This window comes from Pezoporus occidentalis, unplaced genomic scaffold (genome assembly GCF_034315485.1).
Source record: "Pezoporus occidentalis ecotype Australia unplaced genomic scaffold, CSIRO_AGI_Poc_V1 ctg96, whole genome shotgun sequence".
NCBI classification, from domain to species: domain Eukaryota; kingdom Metazoa; phylum Chordata; class Aves; order Psittaciformes; family Psittacidae; genus Pezoporus; species Pezoporus occidentalis.
The window spans coordinates 1,489,429-1,502,451 of NW_026916325.1; positions in this window are offsets into that span (position 1 = coordinate 1,489,429).

Genomic DNA, 13,023 nt, shown 5'->3' on the forward strand with positions numbered 1-13,023 from the left:
CAGACAAGGGTGATTTTTATGAATGCACTTATGTTACCAATTTTATCTGACATTGATATGGTACCAAAGGATCACAATCTTGAGATATGACAGTTTAAGCATGCATAACATTTTTATGATTCTGATTTTCATGATTGCTTATACATACGTGAGCAATGAGGTAAAACGGAAGATGGTCACAGCCCCTTCATGGTAGATTGGCTTATGTGGGAGCCAGAATGCTGTGGTGCTGCTGGTGCTTTTGTGCTGGGGCTCTGGGGCCCCCACATGAGAAGGGTATTGACCTCTTGGAGCGAGTCCAGAGGAGGCCATGAAGATGCTTCTAGGGCTGGAGAACCTCTGCTATGAAGACAGGCTGAGAGAGTTGGGCTTATTCAGCCTGGAGAAGAGAAGGTTCCAGGGAGACCTTAGAGCAACTTCCAGTACCTAAAGGGGATCTACAGCAGATCTTGAGAGGGACTTTTTACAAGGACACATAGAGATGTGACAAGCTGAAAGAAGGTAGATTTAGATTAGATATTAGAAAAAAAAATTTCACTGTGAGGTTGGTGAGGCACTGGCGCAAGCTGTTCAGAGAAGTTGTGGTTGCCCCATCCCTGGCAGTGTTCAAGGCTAGGTTGTATGGGGCCTTAAGCAACCTGCTTTAGTGAAGGTGTCCCTGCCCATGGCACTGGATGACCTTTAAAGTCCCTTCCAACCCAACCCATACATTAACTCTGTGATTCTATGACTTGCAAGTGGGTGTCCTGCCAAAATTTGGTAGATATAATTTCTATGATCTATATTCTTGTCTTTTACTAGGTGAGGGAAATGTAAATATTGGGCTACAGAAGAGCTATGCAAGAGCAGGAATTAAGTAGGAAGCCAGGGTGGGACAACACAGACAGTGACTTGCTCACTGTCTCAGAAACAAAAGTGGGTGCCTTGAGAGTCTGGGCTTGTAACTGTTGATGTGTTTTGTTATCTTGGGGTCAAGAACAACAGGCTAAAGTTGTTTCAAGTTATTAATGATGCTAAAGGACATTGACCTGAACTGGATGAGATACAGGATAAGAAAATGGGGAGGACAAAATGCATCAGTGATGCATATACTATGTAGTCTATATATGTTTTTTAATAGTGATGAAGAAATATCAGAAGATTTGGATAAATATCACTAAAAAGTTTGGATTGTTATTCTGATCTTATCTGAATCTTAAGACAGAGCTGGAAATCTCACAAAAATTTTCTTTCTCACAGTATTTCAGAAAGCTCCAGACACATCGTAAATACTCATGGTATTTCAACAATTCTAGTTCCAGCCCTGGCTTTAACCTAGTAGTAGAGGGCCTCAACATAAAAATTAAGGGGAGGGAGGGAAGAAAAGATAACCTTTTAAATATTAAGAATCCTAACATATCTAAGTAAGAGAAGCAGAGGCTGAATCTGTTCCAAGGATGAACACAGTTAATGAAAGAGGAGTTATTTAGTGAAGTAATAAAAAAAAAGAAAGAAAAAAAGACTAGGTTAGGAAAAGCAGAATTAAAGAGAAATATGAGTGAAAGGAAAAGACCTTCCTGATAACATTTTCTGTTTAGTTGAAGAGTTGTTTCCCAAAGGAAATAGCAAAGGTCTTACAGATTAGGACTTTAGCGACATAAACCCAAATCCTTTGAAGTTAACAAGGAAACCATGACATGTAAATACAATACATACTGGTTGCTGAGCATAATCAGTGTTGCCTAGTAATAGTCTAGATAGATGGCTTCCTTTAGGATAGGCATAATTATATTGCATATTTCTTCCACAACTTTTAACAATAAAAGGTATGGTTTTAATGGATTCCATTCTAACCCCGTGCCTGGAGTCACTGACAGGTCATCTGAGCTGGAGATTACAGTGTTTATTCCTACTGGAATACAATTACTTAGTTAACAGCTGCTAGTTAACAACTGTTTAACATCTGAGCACAAAAATGGTGGAAAAAACATTTTCCAAAACTTTTAATGCAGAATGACTTGAGCAATCTGCAGGACCAGAGATTCTGAGGCTCTCTGTTTAAGGCCCCTGAAATACTGTGGCTTTGACCTCTGCTCCAGTCTGTGATTTGTGAGCCTCTAATCCCTTGGAGTTGAAGAGCCTAGCAGGATTTACACTGCAGTCCAGAAGAGCTCAAACCAAGCTGGACCTGGGTTTGCCAACAAGAACATATGCAATGGTTAGCATTAAAATAGTGCAGATGGCTATAAATATTACTGCAAATACATGCTTTTCTTGACCCTTAGAAAAGCTAATTTCTGATCGGTTAGTGGTGTGAAAGACACCACACAGTTTCAGTAGTTTGTTTCCTCCACCCTTTCAAAGCTCCTGTAGGTAAGTAATAGCTCAATAGCATGTGTGTGTGTGTTAGCCAAGGAGATTCAGTTAAAGGCATAGCTGACTGGCAGCCGATTTACTGTTCTTGTTTCTTCATCACGCAACTCAACTCTATCTCATCATAAGTCAGATGAATTGCTTATGGTGTGTTCTGCAGATGAATCAGCACTAGTGATCTTGCAGCTGGTTTGTATTTGACATACAGGTACAGCATGTTTGCATGTAATTGCTAGCTAGCCAGCCAACAATATATTTTTGGTGGGATCCTCAGGCAGATGTTTTACAGCCAGATAGTGGTCTTCATAAATTTAGCTGTCCATATTGCCTTCCAGGACATTCTTATCTGCCATGTATAGCTATGAGGGGCAGAGGCATACTGGCAATACTATACCTACTATGAGCATGCTCATATAAGAAAAAATATCAGTGCAAGAAACTATATTTAAAAAAAGCTCTGTGTCTTGTGTCATGCCACTGCTGGAGCTGTAGCACTCAGAAGATATTGTATGTGATGGCAAAAAACATAAAAATAAGTGTTTTCCTTTAAAGCATTCATTCCATTCCCAGGTAAAGATCTACTTGCACACTAAATAATATCTCTGTTTTTTAGAAAAGCATCTTCTTGATAAATCTGATGATAATCAGAATTTCTCAGTAAGAATACATAACAAAGATAATGGAATAGTTTAGATGAACAATGACCTTTATACTGCAAATTTTATGTTGTTTTAGAGTTTTACAAATATACTCTCTTTTATATTTCTAGAGTGATCTTCAAGTGACCTCAGAGAAGGAACCTAGAGTGAAACAGAAGCAGGTTTTTTCTTATATATTTTTAGATGTCTAAAAGCTATACATGTACTGTAGATTACATATCTAGTTCCTTTCTACAATCCACTGAGAAAAGAACTTTCAAAATGAGATTGACCATATCTGCATCAGATATTTCCTTCAGAAAATATCAAAATACCCAGAGATGCCTACATCTTTTCACATATATATTCACATATATAATTTAGCTAGAAGATGATCTGAGAGAAAGCACCTTTTTTCAAGCAGCTAAGGATGATCATCAAGTGCCTTCAGACAGTGCCTAACTCAGCAGGTGTAGAGGAAGGATCAGCCTGTTAAGCTTCATACAAGCATCGGATTTGTTTTGCCCTTGCAGTTTTTTCACTGACTTTAAGTAATGGCATTGCTGTAGCACAGAAGTGGAGTCACAGACCAATAAATATAAATTAAACTCCTACTGGTAGTTCAAAACCAAAGATATATAGAGATTTTTTCCCCAGTATGTATTCACTTTCAAACAACTTCTTTCCATTCTTGATTTTGCAAATAACTTATAGAATAAGAAGAATCATACCTTTGTGACTGCAGTGGTGTCTTTAGAAGACACTCAAGCAGAGAGAATCTTAAGTTCTGCCACAATAAATCCTCATGCTTCTGTTGTTCCTGTTCTCCACAGTAATTGATTTTCCCTGAAGCTGACAATGGATAACTGGTTCAGAGCATGTTTCCAATTTGTCTCATGCCATAGTTTTGTGAGCATCAAGGTCAGCAGGACAGAAACATGCAGTTTCAGTATATTTCCCATAGTGCTTCATATCACTACCAGTGTCTACAAACATGAATCCTCTTTTCAGAGTTAAACTAAACCCCAAATTGTTGTTCAGTCTCTGGCAGTAGGACATTTTACTTTGCTTTTTATTAAACCTTTCAGAAAGATTTTTGTCTCTTTCCTGCTTCTATTAGTTTATTTGGAAATGTGGCAGCAGTCTGAAAGACTTCCAAATGCGGTGTTTTGGCCATTAAAGCAGTGCTTTACATATCCGTGGTGATAAAATCATGAGCCTGCATTTGATGGCCTGTTTTAGATCATACATTGCTTTGCTATGTAAAATTTCAGATAAATCAGAAATATTTTTTATTGATTTAAGTGGTCAATCCAACACATGAATTTGGAAAGAAATCTTTTCAGCTCCTCAGACTGTAATGCTAACAGGCAGCCAAAATTTGAGATATTCTTATTTCATACACTTGTACGTTCTCTGCTATACTGTTTTGATTTTTATGAATTGCATTTGGCAAGGTTCAAGCATTTAAATAAAGATATTTAAAACATTATTACTGTATTTTGGTCACCTTTAGAAAGCTCTTACCATTTTGAAAGTTCATACAAATATGTTACAGATAGACAGAACCAAGAGAATTGTATTACACAGAGGTAGGAAACCATTGACCATTCATACCCTTGAAGTCCCTGTATTAGAAATTTCAGACAGCTCTGAAAATACTCATACCTCTCTGTAAAGTGGAGGATTTTCTTCTTTTATTTTTGTGTGAAAAATGGAACAAATTAATATAGTAAATATAATAAAAAAAAAATCCACAGAAATTACTTAAACTGGCAGGGAAGCAAACTTTGCATTTTTCCTGTGGCTATTTCATAATACTAGCAGTGGAAGAGGCAGTCTTTTTGAAAGACAGACTTTATTTCAAAATATTTATTTTTTTAGGAGACCATTTAGTTTTCCAATGCCTTCATTCTTTATTTCTAAAATGTAAAACTGTGCTATGAAATGTATGTGTCTACATCCATAAAACAAAACCAAGTTGCATAACTTTAAAATATGAAAATGTGAAATTAAAAATGCTTCCTGTCTTATTAATGTGAACCACCTTTATTCATATAGAAAATTCTTTTCCCTTGTGCATAACAGACTGAGCCCTCAGAAATTCCTAATCCTGTAGTATCAATAACCAGTATCATGATGTAAATACCAGTGCACCTACAAAACTTCCTGAGATGGGACCAGTAATAAAGTTAAGGATTATCTGTGCCCTCTACAAATTGTTTTTGACTTTTACTGTTGATAAATGGTGGGAACTTTGAAATTCTGCTACAGATACCGTGTATCTTATTTATATATTACGTTAGAGAACACTGTAATTCCTTTAGAAAATGAAACTTGAAAAATACCAGTAGCCAGTAAAATCCAAAAAAGAAAACCAATTAATGTTAATTTTATGATTCTATGCCTATAATTACTGCATTTCAGTGAGCAGGCTTCCAATTTGGAAGGCAAGTCAGATTGCATCTTCTGAGGATTTGCTTTTATTAGTAAAAGAATACAGGTACATCTCAGTGCAAACAATGCCAGCCCACTAATTTAACACAATCAAGGTAAGACTCGTTCATTTACTACTAAATGGTACAGATAAGGTTATGAGGCCATTTTTGTTTCCTAAAAGAGTCAGCAACTTGTATTTAACGTCTACTTTTACTCCGGGATTGCATGTGTATTTTAGTTATCCAAGTGAAAAAATTGCAGCTTTTAGACAAGGCCTGAATTATCGTTGTTTGAAAACAGCTATATTATGTAGCTAATTAATGTAATTATTTCTTAACATTGACTAAGTAGTCTAAGTCTCATGAAGAAGTAAATATTGCAAAAGTCTTACTTCACAATCTGACTACTGTTACAGTAGTTTAAATGGAATTCCAGAAGGTCAAAGTTTCCTCCAGTACCTCTGTTTTTTTCATGTACTAATTTCAACAATATACCTTAAGAGACTTTTTTTAAACCATCCTCATGGACCAATTCATCTACAATTTGCTATACTTTGTAGGTTTAAAAGCCCCCACATGTCTAAGCCGCAAGAAAAAAATTCTGAATGCATCAATAAAAAGGTAATATAATTCAGAACAGCTGCATATAACATGCCATTATACAAACTGATACCATATTTTAACCCAGTTATGTTATTCTACTATGTTAATCTTCAATTCTGACTGTAAATGTTTTATCCCAAGAGCAAATAAAAAGTAAATTTTATTGTATTTAAGAATAAAGCTACTTCTAACTGTACTAAAATATCACAAATGTTATATCATTTTATCCTATACCTATTACTTGCATTCTAACATGATGTGCTAGTGTTGAAAAAATGTTTCCTGATGAAAATTATTATTATACATTTATGTTTGATTGTGATTATTTATATTCTGTGATTATGTACCAGTTATAGAACTAGGAAAGTTTTTTTCTGAAAATCATTTAATTCAAATATTTTGTGTTCCAAAGACTGATGGTAGCCTACCAATTATAACATCTTTCTTAATTTATTAGTTTTCAAAATTATCTGTTTCTCTGCAATCCGAGCTATGATTTTTTCAAAAAGTTATGGGTTAATTACTTAATATAAGGAAAATAATATTTTAACTTCGTGATTTGTTGTTTCCATGATTATTCAACCACAAAATTGTACACTACATCTTTAGGAAAGACCTCTTCATGTTCCATTCAAATCATCTGCAAAATTGCTATTGGCTTCAGTGCTTCTGAATTATAACAATTTAATCCCCAGATGAAATTTCTGTCTTGAACAAATCAACTGTGGCTTCTGGACTGAAACATGAACCTTTGACTGCACAAGTACTCAAGAAGAGTGAATTAAAAAAAGCTCTAACAGACTGAATTTATTTTTCTAATTGATCACATCACTATAGAAGTAATTTGAATTGTTTCTATAAGTAGTTATTGAATCCAAACAGGAGCTGTCTGTTCAACATGATTACAACTTTATGAATAGTCTAAGCTCTTATTACTGCGTTTTCTGACACCAACATCCCCTTATGATGTCAACAATAAAAAAATGATCATCAAAGCAATTTCTTTATTAAGGTAGAATTTCTTTTATTTTCTCATTTTGCCATATCTGGTGGAATTGATTAAGAGGTTTCAGATCTCTCCCTTGATAAGCCACAGGGCAAAGATGGTGAGGGACTGTAAAGAAACCATACTAATTAGAGACCAAGTTTTTCTGCTGCTAGCTCAATCTCCCTTTTAGACATTCCTTCTAAACAGAATCTCTCGTAGCCCCAGTGAGCATCACAACAGTCACAGTTGAACTAGTCTTCAGTTTTCTAATGTAAAGTTTGTATTCCTCAAGCTCTGTGGCTCATAAAGGACTCTCACAGTGCATCAGGTTTCCTCTTACATGTAGATCCTACATCAGGGAAAAGGTGCCAAACCTGGATTCTTGCCCCATTTGCATCACTATCTAAAAGGGATCTTTCCCTCTGTCTTTCTCCTGTCCCTAATCCAATTGGACATCTCCCTTCATGTGCTGAAACACAGGCATGTTTCCTTCATGTGCTGAAACACAGCATGAGCCAAGCTGTAAACTTCCTCCTGATACAGGATGGACTTGCAGATGATTTGTATATTATCTCGCAGATGTCTGTGAGAAAAGACTGAATTTTTCTCTGCTCCTCTCATCTCTACTAATATCAAGAAAATGTTTCTACCTCCATCGCCGAAGGAAACATGGCAGAACAAGCCCTCATTCTGCTGAATACTTGGTAATATGCCAAGAGAAAGACTATTTGTACTTAGAAGACTATTTGTAGCAGATGATCTCTTGACTTATGCTATAACACTATAAAAATGTAATCTAAATAAATATTTAATTAAAAAAGAAAACCCAAACAAACAAAAATTCCACCAAAAATCCCAATCCGTTTAACTAGATAACTAAATAGTATTTTTTCCTCTAAAAGTTGTATTTAATGATTCAGATGGAAGGACTGTATGCACTATTATACATAAAGAACACCTAGAGGAAAAATGTCCAGTAACTTTAAATCACAGTATAGAAAACCTTGTACTCAATCATCACAACCAGGCACAGAGACACATCCTTTTTTAATCTGCTCTCACATTCTGAGATGGATTCTGTATGGACTTTGCTCACAAGAAATATTAAAGCAGTAAACTTTTTTTCCCTCCACATTCCTACAGACCCATAAATAGGGTGGCAAGTAAAAGAAGTGTATGTCAGAAATGCTCCAGCTGTTCCCTGCACTCAGAGCTCATTCCTTTTCCAGCTTACTCCTCACCCAATTTTCTTTATTCAAAATGTGTAATAAAAATGCCATGGCAAGTGAAGAAAATTTCTCACAGAGGCTTATATGCCTCACACTTTTGTTGCTGCCACACCTCCATTCAGCCCTTTTTCTAAAATGCAACACTGCCCAGAACTGCTGCCAGTCTGTCTTCTGGCTCTCACAAACCATCGAAGTCTGATTTTAAGTGAGCAGTCACTCTTGTCAATGCTGTTTTATCTTTTAACTCATATCTATCAGGCCTCCAGCCTGTTTCCCACACCCTTGATTAGTGCTTTTTTTACTGGCCAGCCTCTGTTTTTCTGACTGCTTCCTCTTCCTCTGCATATATCAACATTTATTAAAAATAAAAGATGTCCAGAAGGAGTGCGAGCTGGCAAGATTCATGCAGAGCAGAAGAAGTTTAACCTGAATTTTTGCATCCTAAAGTTGTCTGTCTTCCTTTTCTACACACTTTCAAAACATGGGGCTTTCCCCAGTGAGGCATTTCATTCTGACTGAAAAGTACTAAATTTTCAAATGACCCACCTCACAAACAGTTTTCTTTTTCACCCTTAGTAAGGGCTAGTACTAGCTAACCCAGGTCAGATATTTGTACATGAAGTAATTTGTGCTGTTATCTACCAACATGTTGGGGAGCAACAGCTGGGGGAAATACAGTAAATATGACAAATAGGCCAGAACTTTTGATGACAGATTTCTGCACTGCTCAGTTATAGCCTGGCAGTATGCATCAACCCATGAAGTTGGCATGGTCTGCCAGACTCTGCTGACCTAGATGTCAGCCTGGTACAGATGCTGATCCTTGCTGCTCCTTCAGGGATCAGCACTGAGGGAACATGTATACATGTATTTACCCTGTGGATTCCTTTCATGAGCCAAGGTTATAAATATCCTCCCCCTTGCAAGAAGCCCAAAGGTCTGGCCTGGAATCAGAGCTGAGCAGCATCCAAGGATGTGACTCAACTGTCAGGAGAAGCAGAGACCCCTTCTCAGGCCTGTGTGCAGCAGAAATGGTGGAGGGAGAGACTTTGCAATTAAAACTATTTTTAGAGCACTCAGTTAGAGGCACAGCTAAGTTGTTAAGTGACAACATGTTGTCCCAGCACCCATCAAAGCTGTTACAGTTGTCTAAGAAAAACACTTTTGCTGCCCAAGCTACTCCAGACGGTGGGCAAGAGACAGTATCCAGCAGTCAGCTTCTGAAGACCTGGATTCACAATGGTACTTTAGAAGCCTCTAGTAGCACTAAACATAGTTTAAAATTGGGAATAAAACGGGGATCTAGGTCATGGCTGCCCTAGCCCTCAGCTGAAGTTTCCATGACAATTCCTGTCCATTACAGAAGCCCACTGAACTCAGACCTGCAGCACAGATTGTACAGCCCAGACTGACAGTTTATTCTAAGATTTATGCTGTCAGAAGTCTCTCATTCTCCAGTAAGTCAACACAATCAGCACTTTGGCTCTCAATGAGTCAGCTTAGGATAAGGCATCATTCGCATTGATCCAGAACATTAAGCTGACCAGAGGACCTCTTCCTGAACTGAAGAGAGTAGAGAATGAAGAAGGCTAAGGAGAGGCAACCCAAGCCTACCTGTCTGGCAAAGTAATAGAGTAATAGTTACTCAGGGGCGCCTATCTTTCTTCAGCCCCTCAGGTATTGTATGCATTATGTTATATGATAATCCGAAAAACAGTTCTGTCCATTTTAGTAGATGAATGGTGAATATACAGGATATTTCTGTGTTACATGACAGTCTCCCCTCCTCCTTAGGCTTCTGTTATTAGTGTTATTAGTGCAGAGAGAGAAAATTAAAAAGAGAGAGAAATAAAAACTACAGGAGTATATTGCAGTTATTTCTATATAGTAATCAGGAAAAAAGTGGAAGAATGAGCACACAGTGCATGGCATGACACTGTATTGGGTTATGGTACATGGCTGCAGTACTCCTTGAGGAAGAGTTGCTAACAGGACTCTTGTGTATGGGGTCATTCTAACCTGCATTTTGATGGTCAAGAGGGTGCTTCAGGAGCCAGGTGATCTTGAGTTTGCCTACTCAAGATCTCTCCTTTGCCATTTGCTTAAAACCCTGCTCAGTGTTTCACCCAAATGCTCAGTGTCACAGGGTAACTTAAGTAGGCAGTTAACTTGACCCACCAACACTGTGTGGAGGTCCTAAACTAGCACAGACCTGCTTCTTGTGCCAGGTCAATGTTCTCTAGCCCTGAGGCCAGCTGTCACTGTCCTGACACAGCCATACTCTTAAGCATTCTGTCCAAAGAGTCTGGCTTCATTCAAACTGCTTATGAAGAATTGTACTGGGCCAGATTTAACTGCGCAGTATGTCCAGGAATTGTTCTGGAAAACTTTTAGTTGACCTACAACAAAATGGTTCTGAAAATTTAACCACATCGGTGAATGATGACAAGGGCCTGTGCTTGTGTTCTTATTTTGCTAATGATGATATAAATTGGTGCTGGGAACACAGTGGTGTGTTAATGATCACTTATTCTCTCAGTACTCTCATGTGTCAGAGAAATACTATTCAGTCATTTTCTTAATTAGAGCCTGAGGCCAAGAAGTTAGGACTGATGTGCACAAACATATTGGTGGAAAGAATAGCCCTTCCTTTGCTTCTTATGATGCTACTTTGCTTTCTCAAGGGTCCTCTCTCCCTCTTTTTTTTTCTTTTGAGCAGAAACTACTTAGAAGTCTTTCTCATACCTATCCTTTCTGCAATGCTACTGAAACCTCAGCCTGTATTCTACCAACGCATTCATGACATCTCACATATCATAATTTGGGCAACACCCCAGTAAACAGCTGAAGGTCACTTCATAGTACTTCAGATTTGTCTCGGAACCTGTCTTCCGCAAGCAGTGTTAAATGAGGAAACAGTATACAGAGATATTTCTTGTCACAAATACATATTTTCCTTGATTTCCTGAGTGTTGTTTTGGTTGTTGTCCTACCATTATAATGTTCATTTTTTTAAAAAAAATAGGATTTTTTTTTCTACATACTGCTTACAGTAAGACAGGCTACATGTCTGTAACAAGGATATCTCAAAACAGTAATGCAAATAATATTCATTTGATCCCTTTGTTATGTTGGTCAATTCACACAAAAAAGAATGTCTTAACGTACTTACAGATTAAGCCTTACTTTAAAATCCCATATGAAAGGCACAAAACCAAAAAGGAGAAATGAAAGCACACCAGAAGTTAAAAATTATTAAGAAGTACCAAAAGAAAACACTCTTTCCACATTCCCATTTTTCATTACTCTCATTACTTTGTCTTTTTCTAAGATATTCAAAGTTACAGTAAGAAAGACCATATATATTCCTTTCTCTGTGCCTCATTTGTATTTTTCATGTGGATCCAAGACAGTAATTTCTGAATGTACACTTGAAAATATAATTATTATTTTTTTTTGCTTTAGAGGTTACTGGGAGTTTAACATGGTGGAAAATAGATAACTCAGCTCTAACCCATGTTCTCTTCACCTCACTCCACCGTCCCAAAAGAAAAAAAAAAGCAAAACAGGATAAAATGAGTTTTGTTTGACATCTCAGCTGGTTTGTTACTGCCTATGTTAAATTTAGGGGGAAAAATGCTGAATTCACAGGCTTTGATAAAACAGTCATTTATTTCCCTGTCACATATAATGAAAGTCAAATGAAACAGTCAGTTACAAACATACGAAAAGTATACTCTAAAGCTCAACATGAACATTCACATCAGAAAGGTTCTGAATAGTGGTAAAGTCACGTAAAGTTATTGAAAAAAGTGCTTTAATTTACAACAGATTTTTGTTTTCACCAACAGCTGAGGACATACCAATGATTAACCTACAGGCTGGGTGCTCTTAGATCTGAAGACCTTCAAACTTGTTAAAGTATCTGGAAAACATGTCAGATACTACCCTTCCTCTCAATCCCTAACGGATCTGCACAACCACACATTGTGGTTTCACTGAAAACATTGAAACTTCCTGAATGAGCTCAAGATCTCACTCTTGACAGAGTAGTCAAGGGAAGAGACTGCATTTCTCTGTGCATACTGAAGTTCAGAAGAGCAAACGTCCTGTCTGAACAGTTTGATGAATAGAAAATAGTTTGACAAACAGACTGCATGTGGATAAACTGCCAATTTACTGTTTCATAATTTTTGCTCATAAGTATTCAGTATTCAAAATACCAGCAAACTTGCTGTAGCAGTGAGCATTAACTGCACTACATAGTAATAATTGGACTGTTGAAGTTGTACAAACATATATGTGTGTGCATGTATGTATGGCACAATCTTCCACCATCTGTTTAAAACCATTTTGCACAGCCTAAGCAGCATCTCTTTAACCATGAAGTGACAGTGGGTGAACCATTGTCCTGAATCATGGGAACTACCTGCTTCCAGAAAACAGCAAGAAAGGTCTTCACTCACCAAGGCAACAGTAAGGGTAAAGTAGACAAGGGTGTGTATAGTGCAGTAGAAGGTTGCTGCTCCTCAGCCTCCACATGGGCAAGATGTTCACCCAGGATTTATAACCTAGGTCTGTTCTTGAGCTAATCCCTGTTTGCACTTAGGTAGATGATTACAAATTAAGGTCCCAGTTCAACCTTTACTTGTACCCTTTGGTATCTTTTCACTTTGTGAAATGAAAGCTCTGTTAGAATAAAGGAGCAAGAGAGTTATCTTTCATACAGAGTGGTATTCAGGAATTTGAAAACAAACATTTAAATACAACATAAC